This window comes from Solanum dulcamara, chromosome 4 (genome assembly GCF_947179165.1).
Source record: "Solanum dulcamara chromosome 4, daSolDulc1.2, whole genome shotgun sequence".
Classification (NCBI taxonomy): Eukaryota; Viridiplantae; Streptophyta; class Magnoliopsida; order Solanales; family Solanaceae; genus Solanum; species Solanum dulcamara.
This window is the reverse complement of record NC_077240.1, coordinates 25,940,374-25,958,332: the sequence shown is the minus strand read 5'-3', so window position 1 is coordinate 25,958,332 and position 17,959 is coordinate 25,940,374. Positions and strand designations below refer to the sequence as shown.

General features: G+C 30.9%; 1 long non-coding RNA gene across 1 annotated transcript; it reads left to right on the top strand.

Moving 5' to 3' along the window:
- The first annotated feature begins 4,995 nt into the window (after positions 1-4,995).
- LOC129884902 (uncharacterized) lies at positions 4,996-9,984 on the top strand. Its single transcript, XR_008765999.1, has 5 exons — positions 4,996-5,105; positions 5,200-5,291; positions 5,910-5,956; positions 6,947-7,032; positions 9,728-9,984. It is a non-coding gene; the product is annotated as an uncharacterized LOC129884902 (long non-coding RNA).
- Positions 9,985-17,959: the final 7,975 nt, after the last annotated feature.

Here is a 17,959-nt window from a genome sequence, read left to right as displayed (position 1 = left end):
ACTCATTCGCGTTTGATTCGGCAAAAACGATTGCTCCAGATGTACTTACGAATGATTTTATCTCACATCTTTTTATATCAGAGCTTGATATACACAGGGGATAATTTATGAAACCAGACTCTTTTTTCTTCAACTCTATGTAAAGATTAACACCCATATCATTACGAATATATATTGGCGACGAGTTACCTTCAACTATGTATTGGATTTCAATATTTTTCTCTGATTCATCCACACTCAATTCAGCAGCGATTGCTGCTTTTAGATTTGAGTAAGATACATTGTCACCGACAACGATTCCATCACTTTTGTATTGTTCATAAGTAACATCGGATTGCCAAACTCTAGAATGTATCAGTAGTATCGGGATATTCATATCGATTAATTGATGAAACGCGAAGTTTGCTTTGAATTGATGCTCTGTTGTTTTCCTTAGAGTCGATGCTCTGACTTTTGGCTTCAAAATTCATGTACATAACTGTCGCCTTCTTTTACCAATTAATCTCATTGATTAGATCAGTAATTGATATAAAGAGCCAATCATACCTTATCTCAATCTTCTATCCATAAATAGCTGATGTGCATTAACTATTCTATAGCTAAAGTTATGTATCACATACATAACTTATGTATCAGCAAAAGTGAAAAAATAATTGAAATCAACTTCGGTTTGAATTGATGCTCTCTTTTTTTCCATTCGAGACGATGCTCTGTTTTTTGGCTTGAATCTTCATGAACATCACAGTTGCTTTTTTTAACAAATTAATCTCATTAATTAGATCAGTGATTCAATTAAATAACCAATCAAAACTTACATTAAAATATTAACCATAAATAGCTGATATGCATTAAGTATTCTACATCTAAAGTTGATGTATCAGATACATAACTTATGTATCAACAAAACTGGAAAAAAAAATTGAAATCGAATTTGGTTTGAATTTATGCTCTGTTTTTTGGCTTGAATTTTCACGTACACAACCGTTATTTTTTTAACCAAATTAATCTCATTAATTAGATCAGTAATTGATTTAAAGAACCAATCATACCTTATATTAAGATACTATCCATAAATAGATGATCTTCATTAATTATTCTATAGATAATTGATGTATCAGATACATCACTAATGTATCAGAAAAGTTGAAAAAAGGGGATATCGGATAATTTTGGTACAATGAGGGATGTATAGTAATTAGACTTTTCCATTATGGGATTTAGGTAAAGTTTACTTTTTTTTAATTAATAGACTTACTCTTTAATAGGATATCGTCTACCCCATTTTGCATCATTCAAGTTATAAGTTGGATCAAGGGCAAGGCAAATTAACTTACTGTCTTAGGATCTAAAAGTCATAAAGCTACTAAAAATATTATGTACTCCTATAATGTATAGTAATACGTTTTTCTCACTCTTTAATTACTTGAGATTGTACGCGTAAGTTCGTAATTTACTCTATTTGTCTCTCTCACATAATTAATATATTTAATTCCATCTTTAGTTTTAATTCAATCATTTATTTATGTACATTTACTTTTTCTTATTTATGATTTTTTAGAATTAACTATTTCTTTATCTTGTTTGATTGATCCATAAATTAGAAACAAGTTATTAATGCTTCACTTATGAAACTTTTTTAAAGGCCTCTAAATATGGTACAGATGAGCCCACATGGACAACCACATGTCAACTTCTTTCACTCAATCACCTTGAGTAGCATCTCAAATAAAATTGGGAAATTGAACGTCTTGTTGAGTGAAGAGAATAAGACATCGAATCCAACTCTTTTTTAAAAAAAATACTAACAGAGGACAATTTATTGGGATCAATATTTTAATTATATATGTATGTATTTTGTAGAATATATATATATATATATATATATATATATATATATATTATTTTTGAATGAGCCAAAGGAACTAGGTTCGATTGAATTAATCCATAACTTTAATTATACATCCGCCTCATATCTTAAAATTTATTCAGCATAGATTGTCCATGATTGGTTTTCAAGTGAACCCTTGGCCTGGCTAACTCACCAAGCGGAAGACTTAACTCATAAAAATAGAACTCATGATGGTCATGCAGCTTTATAGAATGCACTTCTCATAATATAGTTTTAACATACTCAGAATATAATAAATCTAAATGTTTTCAAGACATGAACTTAAAAGAATAAACTGAATAAACTCAAACATTGTCTGTGCCTAGTCTATGAAACCTCTAAATACTGACTCTAAATAGGTATTGGGATAGGCCCACGACCACCTCAAATGCTAGTAATGTAAAGACTGACAGTAAGACTCAAGAGCTCCCTAGAATGCAAAGAGGTCTCACCAAAGCCGGATGGAATCCAATCTTCAACGATGTGCCTATTGAGGATCTCTATCACCTGTGTCTGCATCATAAAATGATGCAGTTCCGAAGGGCGTCAATACATGAAATATACATTATGTAAAATAGTTGAAAAGAAACTTACTCAAAGATACTCAACTCAACTCAAAGAACTCAACTCTGAAAATAGCTCAACTCAATAAAGCATGCAATATATGTAAGACAATATTTTAAAAGATATGAATAAGTGAATGCAACTCAATATATAAAAATATAATATTTTACTTTTGGAGAGTTTCTCTAATCGACAACCATTACTTATGAGCTACGTGATGATACAATGAACTGTTGTCGTTGCCACAACTGTTCAATACCTTTTTAAGGTGGGGGAAGCAACTCATCTCATGGATCCAATAAAAATCTTCTTTCGAGACTATAAGGAGTCTCCCGAATGAACAGTACGATCCTATCCTACGCTAGCTACGTAGTTTATGGGGGTTTGAGTTGTTTTATACTCTTACCCAAATCCGTGTTCAATACTATTCCCAAAATATATTTATTATGCTCATATCTCAAGTGAGTTTATTTACTCAATTTAACTCATTTAGTCTCTTTTGGACTTAGCTCAAAACACAATTCTTCTCAACTTATCCCTCCACTTTAAGATAGATAAAACCTCAACTCAATAAATGCATTTACAAGCATAATTTGACTTCTCAATTCAATCTCAAAATCGATGTTTTAATGCTCATCTCGTTTAGACTTTATAATGCTCAAAATAATAATTAAGATACTTCTCAAAACTCAACTCATGCTCCAATTCTTTCTCAATTAAATGATGAAAATATATCATTCTTTAATTCAAATAATGCATAAAATAATTAATGCAAAAACTCAACTAGGGTTCATATGAATGTAAACACACACACACACACACACACACACACACATATATATATATATATATATAAGAACTCCATAGAATTTATATAGATAACTCAAGCATTTACTTTATTGGAATTGAAATTCAAACTCAAAATTCAACTTGACCATATGAAGATGTAGGGCACGAGGACGAACTTAGTTCAACGTTGTGATTAGTCTTGCATACCTTGAACAAAGATTATCTAAGCAAAACTCGAACATTTTGCTTGAAACTCTCGAACCCTAACACTTCTCCTTCTCTACAATTTTTGCTCTCAAAAGATTCTACATGTAATTGAGAGAAAAACCTCATTGCGTACTGATAAGGGATTAATGTTAGTCCCAAAATGGCTTGGGTTAAGTTTGAAAAAGGTGGAAAATGATTGAAATACCCCTCATTAATGATTCCAATACATTAATCTTTATGAAAATCTTTATGGCTCATAGAATGTCCCTCATGGAACTGCGGCACAAAATCTATAGAACATTCTATGGTCCATAGACCCCTCGACGGATTATGAAATACTTTGTGGAGTTTGTACTTGGACAGGGGTCATTGGGGTTGGGTCTATAGGGCCCTTTACGGTCCGTAGACCCTTCCACGGGTCGTGAACTTGGATCGTGAGAAATCACATGGGACTTGGGCATTGAGCCACATCTACGAACGATCTCTATGGTCCATAGAAGCCATCGTAGGAGAACATCAGAACTCAGAATTTTGACTAAGTGTTGGGGGGTTCCTATGAGTCTCTTCTACAGATCGTGAAGTGTGCCCGTGGACCCTTGACAATTTATTTTTCTCATATTTTCTCTTAGCTTTTCAAGATCAATCTAAGTTGAAAGTGTACAGGGTTTTACAGTGATTATATGAGAAGACTACAAATCATACTTTCAATCAATATGGTATTAACACCTAACATCAAGTGTTGGTAAGGATACCATAAATTCTAGTTAAAAAATAAAATGAATAAACATATATTCAGGCTGAAACGCAAATATCTTACTCTCTTAAAGAGGGTTCATGCCCATTGCGATACAATTTTCACTAATCCAGCATTATAATCATTGACTTGTCTCCTCCAAAATACAACAGACAAGTCATATAACTGTTATAACCCGTATTTTGCACATTAGGATATTTTGGAGATAATGGTAACAAGTCAAGGACAAGGCTATATTTGATCTTGTTGGATACAAAATTCTTATGACTAAATTAGAATTTCAACTTGGAAATATTATAAAAGGTGAGGGGCAAAAATTGGAATTTCTCATAGAGAATGTTATATCCCATATTTTATACGGTTGGATGTTTTAGGGTAGTTGTGGTAAAGTTAAGGGAATGAACATCTTCCAAAATTTATTTAATATACAAGTTGGATATAAATATTATTTATGATCATTAATTGTGTGGAAATATTGGAAAAGGCAAAGGGCTAAAAGGAAAATTCGCAAAGTGGCCTATGGTAATATTGTGGAAGGCTAGGGGTAAAATGGAAATTTCACAAAGTCTTCAAGAAGACTCATGTGGGCCCCACATGCCACATGACAGCCCATGATTGGAGAAGAGGGGCGTGTTGGACCAATGAAACCTTGACATGTGTCACCACTTAGATCTTGACATTTGTCACCACTTAGGGCTTGACACGTGTCACCACTTAGGGGATGACATGTGTCACCCCTAAAGTTGTATATATATATATGAGTCTTATGACTCATTAATTTCCACACTCATCTAGATAATTCAATACAAGAAAAACGAAATGACAAGAGAAAGAAAGAAGAGAAGAGAAGAGAAACTTAAGGTAGAAAGAAGGAAAGAGCTACGGTTTTGGGAGGAGAAAAAGGTAAGTTCTCCAATTCCGTTTCAAGAATTAATTATATGCGTTATACCATGATGTTATGAACATATTAGTAATGAAATTTTGTGGTTTGAAGCAGCCCAAAACGTTACCAAACAGCCAATAAGTTTCAGCTGCGCTAAAGGAAATTCCGAGGCAAGTTTTGGCGAGTTTTGGTGAATTTCGGGAAAGGTAAAGTTTTCTGTTTTGAACTGGACTTTATGATGATGTTATGAAGTATATTACATGTCTTAAAATATGCTGGAAGTGGAAAAAAATGTATAAGGATGTTTGACGTTGGAAACAAACTAAATGGAAGTCGTAGTAGTTAAATCGAAGTCGCGTAGTGTGTTGTTGTTGTGGTGCTGCAGTTTGGTGGTGGTTTAATTGCGTGTTGCAGGGATTTAAAGTACTCAAAAATGGATGTGGGTGCTTCTGGTTGCATCCACACAACCCTCCGTTTGGTATGACTACATATTTTACGAAATAAAGGTTAAAAACTCTATTTTGGTACCGTAGTTTGGAATGAGTTGTATAGAGCTTGTATTGTGTAAAGTTGAAGTGATTTACTTGTATACATGCTGCTGGCTGTTGTTGTTGGTATGGTTTTTGACATGGTGGCCGAGTTGAAAACTCGGGGATGTTCAAGTTACAGGGGAGATGCTGCCCGATTTTCGGTAGATTCAGAGCTAGTAATAAACTAGTCGAGAGACATAGATAAGGAAATGATTCCTATGGTTACTTGGGTATAGAGTTGGAAATTGGAAAGTGAAAGTTTATTAACCTTAGTATTAATTTCATGTTAAATAGGTTCAAGAGACGACGAGGCGAGCATAGTTAAGAGTAATCCGTAAGAGGTATGTAAAGCGAACCTTTCTTTCTTTTGGCATGTTTTTGACATAAGTATGTAAAGCATATTCTTTCGATTTTCATGTTTTGACATAAGTATGTAAAGCTAATCTTTGTTTTGGTATGGTATTTATGAAACAAAAATATGACTTTTATATAATTTCAAAGAGGTTCCTATTCCTAGAGCCATTAGGATGGCCAATTCCTTGATTTCCAAAAGGTATTTTATTATGCTTCGATACGTCTATATGATTCCAGAAGATTTATTCTGATATAATTCAGGGTAACTTTCGAAAGGTACTTGACATGATTCTCGTCTCAATTTTTAAATGATAGCTCATTCTGATTATTCCATTGAGTCTTAAATATGATTTAAATTGCATATAGTTTCTCACTACTCCACTCGTGGATGCCTCAATGCTTCCTTCACTGAGTCTGGGCCAGGATATGTTATCATGCATACTTCTCTGCATTGTTCGTCGTGTCCCGACGTAAGGGGGCAGGTATGACATGTACATGGGGTGGTAAATATTATGCCACGGAGTTATGCTGTGCCATGTACATATATGTTTGTGATATGATATGATTTGATATGGCCATCTGATATGATATGATTTGTTACGGAGATATTCCCTACTCTGGTGTTATGCTGTGCCGTGGCGCCGATGATGGGAGGGCGACCACACTTTGTTCACCAAGTCCCATAATGGGGCCGGATATGGCATATGTTTTTCTGCATACATTATCTGAGGTTTTGATCAGCATTTGATATCTCCAGACATTTTGCTCAGTTTTGTACATTCTATTGCGGTAATGACTTTACTTATTACAACCCATTATATGTGGTTTGATAAGCATTTGATATTTATGGATATTTTGCTCATTTTTGCACTTTCTGCTCTGGAAATAACTTTACTTATTACAGTTCATGCTCTACATACTCGGTACATTTTCCGTACTAACCCCTTTTCTTCGGGGGCTGCGTTACATGCCCACAGGTACAGACGATTGGTTTGCTGATCCGCTCGCTTAGGACATCCACCATGTTGGTCGACAGTGCTCCTTTGTTCGGAGTCCTATTTTGGTACTGACACTTCCTGTTGTATATATATACGTTGTTCAGGGTACGGCAGGGCCCTGTTCCGTCATATGACTAGGATATCATTCCGTAGAGGTCTGTAGACATGAGATGTGGGTTTTGTATATATGTTTTGGGTTTTTTTTGTGTTTCGTGATGGCCTATCGACCCTCGTGCATTATATCTGTTTAGAGATCCCTTCTAATCATTACCTATATTTATTCGATTAATGTACTAAGTGGGGCTAAGGGTACGTATGGGTGCCCAACTCGGGCACCAGTCATGGCCTACGGAGTTGGGTCGTGACAATAACTCAAACAACTCTGGACAAAATATTGAGTTCAAAGCTCCACAAAAAAACACAGTCATTCAACATAAGTTGAAGACTTAAAATATTTTTCTTTGTCTCAACTCTCTCTTCCATTATACTTACCTCAAAAATATAGTACTTCTCTATCGATCCACTTCTCATCTCCGCAACACAAGAAATAAAACATTCTTTATATAAGGGTAGGATTTTTTCCACAAGTAAATATCAAGAAAGAAATAAAACATTCTTTATATAAGGGTAGGATTTTTTCCACAAGTAAATATCAAGAAAGTGGATGGTAATTTAAGGTGTAGTGGGACAATTAGTGTAACACCCCAAAAAAGTTTACGCCAAGACCTGTAGCATTTTTCATGTACGTATAGGATCGTACTCGATGACTTTAAAGGACATTCATGAGTTAGGATAAATTAATAAGTAATTTAAGGGTATTAGATGTGATTTAGGGTCATAAGATATCCCTAAAATCAAGCCAAGTCCAAAGAATTCGTCTTGGCTAATTTTCCGAATGAGTTCGTATAAGGGTCAACTTCAAACTATCATATCTCCTGGAATATAGCGAATTGGGTGGACCATAACCTATCAAATTAAATTTCTTTGAGTATTCTTTCCAACGCCACCAAAATTGCAATTTTTGGAGTTTGGAGTCAAAGGTTATGACCATTTGACCACAAACTATCTCTGCAGAATTTTAGGCAAACTAGCCTCAGTAGTTTGGGTGCTGGCGCGTCGCGCCAGCTATAGCGCCAGCAGTTTTTTTGCCTATTTTCTAGATTTTTTTATGAAGGGCAACTTGGGAATTTTTCCTAAATGTATATACACGAACTTGGGCATGTTTGGGAGTCATTTTTCAGCCTTTCACCTCTCTAAAGAACCCTAAACTTCATCCTCTTCTCTCTCAAATAATCCCCTCCAATTTTTCTATCAAACTCAAGGATTCAAGGCTCCTCATTGAAGACCAAGAATCAAACTTTCTTAAAAGCTTCAATCTAAGATATGTGGGTTTTCATCCATGGGTTCTTCCACCCATGGAGCCCAAATGTTGTCTCAACTTTGTATATCAATTTTAAATGATGAAACATTATGGTATTTTACATAATGGTTCCAAATGCATAGATTATGGTATAGTTTAGATTTATTTACTCCTATTGATATATATATATATATATATATGCATATTGACTCTTAATTTCAAGTGATGGGAAATTTTATGGATTTTCATACAACGATTCCAAATGTATAGATTCTTGAATATTTGAAGTTTATTCCCTATATTGACTTATGTTGATTCTTATTTACATTAAATGGATGGTCTATCAAGGTACTTATATGAAGGCTTGAAAGTAGTTTTAAAGTGCATATGGTGGGTTATATTTAAGATGTTTGATTTGATGCATTCATATCACTCTCATGCATACAAGTATTCTTTAAATGTATTTGAAAATTATATGAAATGAACTCACCTAGTCTTCTTATATTGAAATGAAGTTGAATTGAAAGTTTGACTCCAAATGAAAGTTTATGAAGCAAATGCCCATGTTTAAGGGAGTCTTGTGAAATGATTGAATGAATGATTGATTGATAAAAGGGCTTCTTAGCCAAATTAAGGTTTCAATGTGAAAGGACAATTCTCACATTGAATCAAATGAAATGTTTAAGGTTATGATATGACATGTTTGACCTCCCTATAGGCCGTCAATGCTTTTGAACATTTTTCCAAAGTGGAAGGTCCGATTAGCATGGTACCCGGAATGGCATCACTGATTGTAGACCTAATTTTTTTATAAATCAAGGTTCATTAGTAGAACAGTGAATAGGGCATGGTAGTCATGATGATATTATAAACCAAAGGTTTTAATGAGCTATTCCACCGATGATGATTTGATGTCTAAAGTTATACAATGCTTATGTTATTATGATATATAAATATTATTCCATGGGATTTGACCTAGCACCGAATGTAGCATGTAGATGGGGACTCGACCTAAGGGGTCCTTAAGTAAAGTCTCATGTTGCATTAACTATGTGCCACCATAGGAGCCCTTGTCGGCTAGGCCTTTGCAGCCACCAAATGTTAAATAATTAAATATAATCTGAATGGAGTTCTACCTGGCAAGTAGTCTCCCCGTGCCAACGTAGGGGCTTATGTTGGATTCCATGTAATAGCTCGCATGGTTCTAAATGTCGGTTATGGTCACTTCCCCACAAAATGAATATTTTACAGTTTCATATGATGATGTCTAATGCATGCATTCACTTATGCATATTGCTTACTCATGTCTCTCTTATGTTCTTCATTCCATAGCATACTCACACACTTAGTACATTCAAAGTACTAACGCATACTTTTGCCTACATGATATCACCATGTAGGAACCGACGTCACTCCTCGACCCCCTCCACGTGGCTAGCTCAAGTTAGTTGAAGAGTTCTTGTGGTGAGTTCCCATGTTTCGGGAACGACATCCTTTTTATTCTAAGCTTATGTTATGTAGAATAGTAAGACTTTTATTAAGATATTTCTTGACACTTATATTGAGGGTGAGCTAGGGACATGTCTTAGCCCCCGCCAAGTCTATTAGTAGAGGTATGTTTGGACACAAATAGAAAAATGTTTTTTATTTTCACTTATTATTGTTTACCGTTACCAATGAAATGCTTAATGATTGCTAAGAGGCTTGGGTGAGGTACCCCGGGTGTCTCATTCGCCGTGTCACGTCTAGGCCCTCGGCTCGGATCGTGACAATTAGTGGGATATAATATAGAGAATATGTCATAGTGGTTACATGAGTTAAAATTGAAGAGAAATTTTGAGAGAAAGTATAATAACTTTTACCTTTTAATGCGAGGATCGTTACAATAATTGCGGAATGGAGTTAATTTCTACATAATTGTAGTATTTTTTCTTATTTCAGTGCCTATTGTTATTCCTATGTTTACATGTTACTTCACAACAATGAAACAACTTTTAGCGACAATAAATATACACATTAACAAAAAGTGCTAAAGCATTTATTGTCATTAGTTAATTGTCATTTGATCCAATGTCGTTATATATAGGCTTTAGCGGCATTTACAAAGAGTGTTAAAATGTAATTGTTATTAAAAGAATATATTTTGCGTCAATTAAGTTATTACCATTATTTAATTGCTTGTAAAAATCTTTTTTTGTATAGTGTTTTCTCTCTTTCACAATTCTTGTTCTCTTATTATATTTTTAAGTCTCTAATTCTGCAAGATCTATTATTGTCTGCTCATAAAAGATTGAATTTTACTTTCTAGCGTCTTCTTTAAAAGTTCAAGCATTGCAACAAACAATCATTATATTGAAGCACCACAACACTATTTTAATATCATTATATGAACATATCAAATTCTTGAGTCAAATCTTATTATTCTAACTTTATATTATAACATTTTCATTAAAAATTTATGTTTTTGATATTCTTATTTAATAATTTATAAATATACTGATAATCTTTCTTTGAAAAGAAATTATTAGAACAAATCAATTACAAAAATAATAATTAATAATTTCACATCTAATTAAAAAAATTAAATAGTAAACTTTACATAAAAATATATATAACAATATTTTTTTAAAAAAAAATAAAAACATATATTTAAAATTTAACTTTAAACCCTAATCTTCTTGAATCGACGTTATCTAATGTTTTTTTTTCCGCTCTGGAGAACACTCCAAAAGAGGAAAGATTGAAAGAAAAAAGACTGGTGGTCCACTACGCAATCTTTTAAAAAGAAATACATATTTATTGGGTTCGGATTAGAGGTTTATTTATGTGTGAAGGCAAATGCAAGCTTGCTGGTCCATTTCTTTCGTTTTCGTAAATTGGTGTCATTTTTATATTCAGCTGTGAGATAATGACAGCAAAATCGACATGATATACTCTCGGTTCAATAATAATTATCTACTATTGATTTGATTCAGAAATTAAGAAGCAGTAAATAATAGAAGTAATTTTATCAAATCACCCTTATTAAATATAAGTTATCTAAATATTAAAAATTGAATTATATTTAATAGCAAAGATAAAATAGACACATTACGATAAAATATTTATTAATTTTATAAATTGAATAAGTATTAATGAATATCCTAAAATAGTATAATGGACAAATAAAATAGGAGCATTAACATACTACTAGTATTTTTCACTTATTAAAGTGTGAAGACGGTGGATTTTTCTTTTCCTAAATTTCATGCCCAGAAAAGCTAGCAAATTGAATAAATTAGTCTTGCTTTTAGAATTTTCGTAGGATGTCAGAATATTCTTATTTGCCTGTTGGCCAAATTATCTGAATATGTTTATTTATTTTTTTAAAAAAATTATCTAGAATATTTTTTAAAAAAAAAGTGCTTTTGAATAGTTACTTAACAATTCATATGTGGCTAATCAATTTAAATAATTTTATAAAATATTAGAACAATAATTTATACTTGACCAAATTTTTAACCGATCTTTCTAGGAAAAAAACTATGTTTTCCATATTAAAAAAAGCAATGCTATTCAATGAACTTATCTTATCTTTTAAAAAAATAAAAAAATAAAAACTTCGATCAAACCCTTCAACTATATAAAATAATCTATCTTTTTAAAAGAAAAAACACTTTTGGTGTACTTTTTAATAAAATTTTCACTAAAAAAAGGTAGCGTGCTGTTGCATGCATCAGCTTATTTGAATTTTAAATTCTGTTTTGTTTTCTATTAGACCGTTCATGATCTTTTTATTAGTCTAAGTCCAATAGGAAAGGTGATTGAAAACCTCTCCATTTTTTCTAATTTGGATAATGTAATAAATTCTACAGCTAAATATATTATATTAAGCCAATAATAGAGGTACTTCTCACTTGACATACTAGGAGTTTCAACTAAAACTCTTGACCTTTGATTTAATTATTAATGTCTCTTAAGAGTTCAATTAATTACTTCCTCCGTTCATTTTTACTTATAACTTTTTGACTTGACATATTTATTAAGAAAATAATTATTGATATAGATAATTACCATACTACCTCTATTAATTAATGTTTAGTAGTATTAGGTCTTGAAAAATATTTTGGAGAATAAATATTTAATGCTAAGGCTAAAATATGAAAATAAATACTCCCTCCGTCCATTTTTATTTGTCCACTATACTAAAAATAGATGTCCAACAATACTTGTTCAATTTATGAAATCAAAAGATAATTTACACTTAGTTCCTAATTTACCCTTATCAGTAATTAATAATCATTTTCCTATTACATTTTTCAAGACATTGTATTTATTATATTCAAAAAGTGATAAGGTAAAATTACCCTTTTATTTATAGTTTCTTAAGAATTATGTAAAGTCAATAGTGGACAAGTTAAGATGTACGGAGGAAGTAAATAATTGTCTTTCTTGATATGTCAAAAGTGACAAGTAAAAATGACAATATATTTTAGAAATAATTGACAAATAAAATGAACGGATGGAGTATTAAAGAACATACAAAGTCATTTATTAAAAGTTTGTATAGAAAATGGGAGATTATAAAAGAAATAATACATAAATATGCTTTGTAATTTGGTCTCAATTGATATATATCTCTCCAATTTTGGGTGTGCATAAATAAATATTGTCTATTTAGCCATGTGAGATGAAATCATGATTTGAAATTATAACATGAAATCATATGAGATGAAGTTAAATTTGACCATGCAATTTAAATTTTTAAGTTGTATTTTTTGCTCATAAACATAAAAACTTCATCAGTTGTGAAAAATATCAAATTTGCCTTAATTCTTTATGCTATCTTGCGAACTAAGCAAAAATTCATAACAAAAGTATAATTAATACTCTATCACAAAGTTATATACGACACTTATTAATCAAACTTTAGTTCAATAAAAAGGGTAAAATTGAGCATGAGTTATAAAGTACTATATTTATTGAGTCGTTTGTTGGTCAATATCATTAATAACTATATCATCATGTTTCCATGAATATTTGATCACTCCTTTGGTATTCCTGCAAAAAAAATTATGTAGATATAAAATGTGATTGTTTTTACAAAATATAAAGTTGGTCAATTTTTATATTTGAAAGATGTGAAATCATGATATGAAATTCTCAAATCAGGCTTTTTGGAGAATTTGGGACTTCGTCTCATTTTTTGAAATCACATGTCCAAACGTTGATTTTATCTCATGATTCCAAATCACGAGATGAAATCACATGTCTAAACGTCTACTTAAAATTGTATAAAGTTGAAAAGTAAACACATGCGTCCTACGTGACATCCTACATGATAATCCGTGTCCTACGTGTATAATATCATGGGTTAAAGGTTGCTTTTGATAAATCACATATCTATATACTCCTTTATAAAATAAATATTTACGATTTACAAGTTTTGAAATACATATATTAATATAATATAAAAATCCACTACACAACAATAATAGTAATTATATATTATTAGTATAAGTCTTCACATAATACAAATATATAATTTAAGTTTATTAAGTTTTTTTTTTTGTGTGTGGATTTCATGAGTCTTTATTTGTGAGCTACTGTAGGTAGAATTGTTGCTTTCACAACTACCCTTCTTAGCTCAAAAGTTTTAATTTCAGCAAGGATGTACGTGAATGCCATATCTGGTAACGCTTCATTGCCCAATAATTTGCTAATTATCACAATATAATGCCGACCATTTAGCTTTATTCTCCCCAAATTTGCAACATCCAGACCAGGTGATTTACAAAAATAATCTTAAAAATGATTAGTCTTGAATTTTAATCCTGATTTACAAAAATAATTTTAAAATGAGCAGTTTTGAATTTCAATCCCGTTATTTATTTTAGGAATAGATTTAATAAATGTTATTTCATGCAACACACTTTTAACCTTTTTATTATTATTTTTCACTCGATATTCGATACCTATATTAAAATTCGATTAAATTCAGATTCACGACTGTTTTTTCTGTCTTTGAACGAATCAGCTTTTAGAATAAAATTCGGAATCGTAGAAGAAAAATAAGACTCTATCCCTTGCCTGGCCAGCGAAGAAGGCATCTCCGAAGCTTTAATTTCTTTGAGTTCTCACAAGTGTCACGAAATGTCTCTAAATATAGCCAATTGTGTGACTCGGTCAATTTTATTTTATTTTTGCTTAGCTCCTAATGCCAATCCAAGTAATATGCCAAACCGCATTTAATTTTAAAGCTATGTTTATAAACTATTCTATTTTTATTTTATTTTTTGCCCTGAATTTTTCTGTTTCCCACTTTTGTGATGTTAGATTTTGAGGGACCCCCATTGTAAGCCCAGTGGGCTTTTTAGAGATTAGAGAGAGGTGATAAGAACGAGAAGAAGAAGAAGATAAGCATACATGTCAGCAATCAACATTCTCTCCAATCAAAAATATCCACCATAACTTACAATTAACAAATGTGTTCTTTTTATAATAAAAAAATCCACAACAAACAAATCACAATTCGAATATGATTTTGTAAGCTCATTAAATTGTCACAAATAATGAAATAACAAAAATATGATAATTTTGAGATATAGAAACTTCGGCTATGTAATTTTTTTTAAAATGTTAAATAATATTCAAATAATATATATACAATATTATAACTTGTTATTTTGGTTACTTATAATTTTCTTCTTTTCATAGATAAAAAACTATAGGCATCATATATTTATTAAAAAATTACAAAGATCCATAATATAAACTGAGAAATTTGACATATAATTTATATAAAAATTATTAGAGGAATCCCGAGTTCTAAACCGAGAAATTTAATAAATAATAATGAGGAATTTTTGTATATAGTCATTTAAAAATATCTTAATTATGTTTCATAATTATTATTTGAGTAATTACATTTCATAATTATAGCTATAACAGCGTTTGTATAATTCGCAATTTTTGTATAACGTCTGTATAATTCACAGTTATTTATATAGCGTTTGTATATTTCGCTATACAATTCGTGCACAACATTTGTATAATTCGCTATACAATTCGCTGTGTTTGTATATTTCGATATACAACTCACTTACAATGTTTGTATAATTATGTACATCATTTGTATAATCGTATGAAATATACAAAACTCAAATTATAATTATAGCTAAATATTAATGGCAACTGTAATTAATTTATATATTAATTAATTAATATATAATTATCCCTTCGCATAATTTTTTTAATAATTTATGTAAGAAGTATTAGAGGAATTGAAAGACAGACGGGCCGTCGAAATGGTCCCTACAGAATCATTTCTTCTTGTTCTACGGTGAGAGCGCGTTACTAATTTTTGGATAATAATGTAGGACATAGGTCCCACAAAGTTTTTAAAAATTGTTGGCAAGCCGAACTAAGTTATAGCCGTTCATCAACAATCAATCAAACAGCTTTTACAAATTCAAAATGGATTACAGGTAGACAATTAAATCACAAAAATAATTTTGGGACTCTACTAGGTAATGCATAGTTTTGTTTAAATTTAAAATTGAAAAACCCTTGATTACCCTCCATCTCTTTAGTTAATTACATACTTTACTCATTTGATTTTTTCATATGTTGTTAGTTACACACTCGAAGGTCATTTCATATAAGGAATAAGTGATAATAATATCTAAATAAAATATTAAATTATTTTATTTTATATTTGATTTGGAAAAAAAAAATTGTTAAAAAAAAATAATCTATTTTTTTAGTTTATTTTTTTTAAAAAAGGCATAATACATAAATATGACCCTTAACTTAGCCTCAGCTGGTAATTATGACCTTTAACTTTAGTAGTGTACAAGTAGGCACTTTAACTCTAAAACTTGAACAAATAGACACATTCGTCTTGCATGACATCCTACATGACAATTTTGTGTTCTAGTGGCGTCCTACGTGTATTGTGCCACGTAGGACATGTGTGTCTACTTGTTCAATTTTACACAAGTTTAAGTGTCTACTTGTGCACACCCAAAGTTGGAGGGCTCAAATGTGAAATGAAACTAAATTAAATGGCATATTTATGTATTATGCAAAAAAAAGAATGACCCTTTTTCTTTTTTGACAACATTTTAATTTCAACTTTCCACATGTCATGTTTAAGGTCACAAGATTAAAGGACATTTGATACATTTGACATAACTTTAATTTAGAACCACAAGATTGAAAAGTCTTCTTTATTTTCTTAAACTCCGTGTCAAGTCCAAATAGATCATTTTTTTTAAATGAAGAAAGTATTAATTAATTCATGAGATTAGTTATCTCACTATTTATACTATAATGATGGAATAAATTATCTCATATATGTGGTGGGATAACTAATTTCATGAGACATCCCAATTTATGGGATAAGTTTGTCCTTATCCCTCGTACCAACAACCCCTTAGATGTTCCATACAAACAGGGCAGAGTCAGGTAGGTCGAAGGGTTCTAGTATGTTTATTTTTTAAAATTTTAAATTCTAAAATATTTTTGAAAATTCTAACTCAACCCCGAAATAAAAATATAATGAAAACATATAGGACCCTCTTGATATTCTTTTTCTATATATTTAATTTCAATGATTCAAGCAACACGCTCCTTTATGTTTCACATGTTTAGGTATTCTATAACAAGTAAGAATTTAAGTTTTATTCATTAATATTTCATTGAGAAATTAATTACATGTTAGCGTTTAGATTATACAAGAATTGATAACCAGACCAAAAAGCAAGTAGCAAGCCAAATTAGGTTGAGCATTTTTAAAAAATTATTTACATATATCATTAATGAATAACACTTAATTCGTTGAGTATTACTAGCATTGAACAAATAGGAAAAATTAACGTTTTTTTTAAAAAAAATTCTTCTGATCATTAATTTTATTAAAATAAATATTTAATTTATGTCTGTTATATGAATTAAGGAGTAAGGGAGAAGGAGGGTTGGTAAGTTAGTTTGTGGGAAAGAAATAATGCTTTAAAGTGGGTAAACTAACTTTAATTTTCTCCTTCTTAAGCTAAACAAGATTATTGATCGCTTATCAATGCTTACTTACTCATTTAAGTTGTTTTCTATTAAATCAGTAAAAAATAAGTATATGATACATACGTACATAAAATATATTTTATTGATTAACTTATTTATATAATGAACATTTAAGATCATATGCAATTTTTTATAAAAAAAAACTGAATAAAAATTATCAACTAAGAATCCTTTATCATATGTTTGTATGATCAACTGAAATAAACTGTAGTTCAAATATTAAAATGAAAGTTAGTGACAAGTAGTAGCGGAGCCACCTTGTGGTTAGGAAATTGAACCCCTTCGACAGAAAATTATACTATTTATATATAATTAAAATAATTTTTTAGTTATATATAATAGATGTCGAATCCCCTTCAATTAGTTTGTGCGTTTACTTCTTCAGATTTTAAACTCCTAAATCAAAATTTTGACTCCCCTAATGGTAAAAAGCATAAGGGAGGTCAATGCATTAAACCAAAAGAATAATATTAGAGTCTGCATGTATGAATTATGATGGATAAATTGTTTAATCATAGAGGTGGAAAATGAAAAAAAAAATGATCTAATTTATTTAAAATTTTATTTTATAT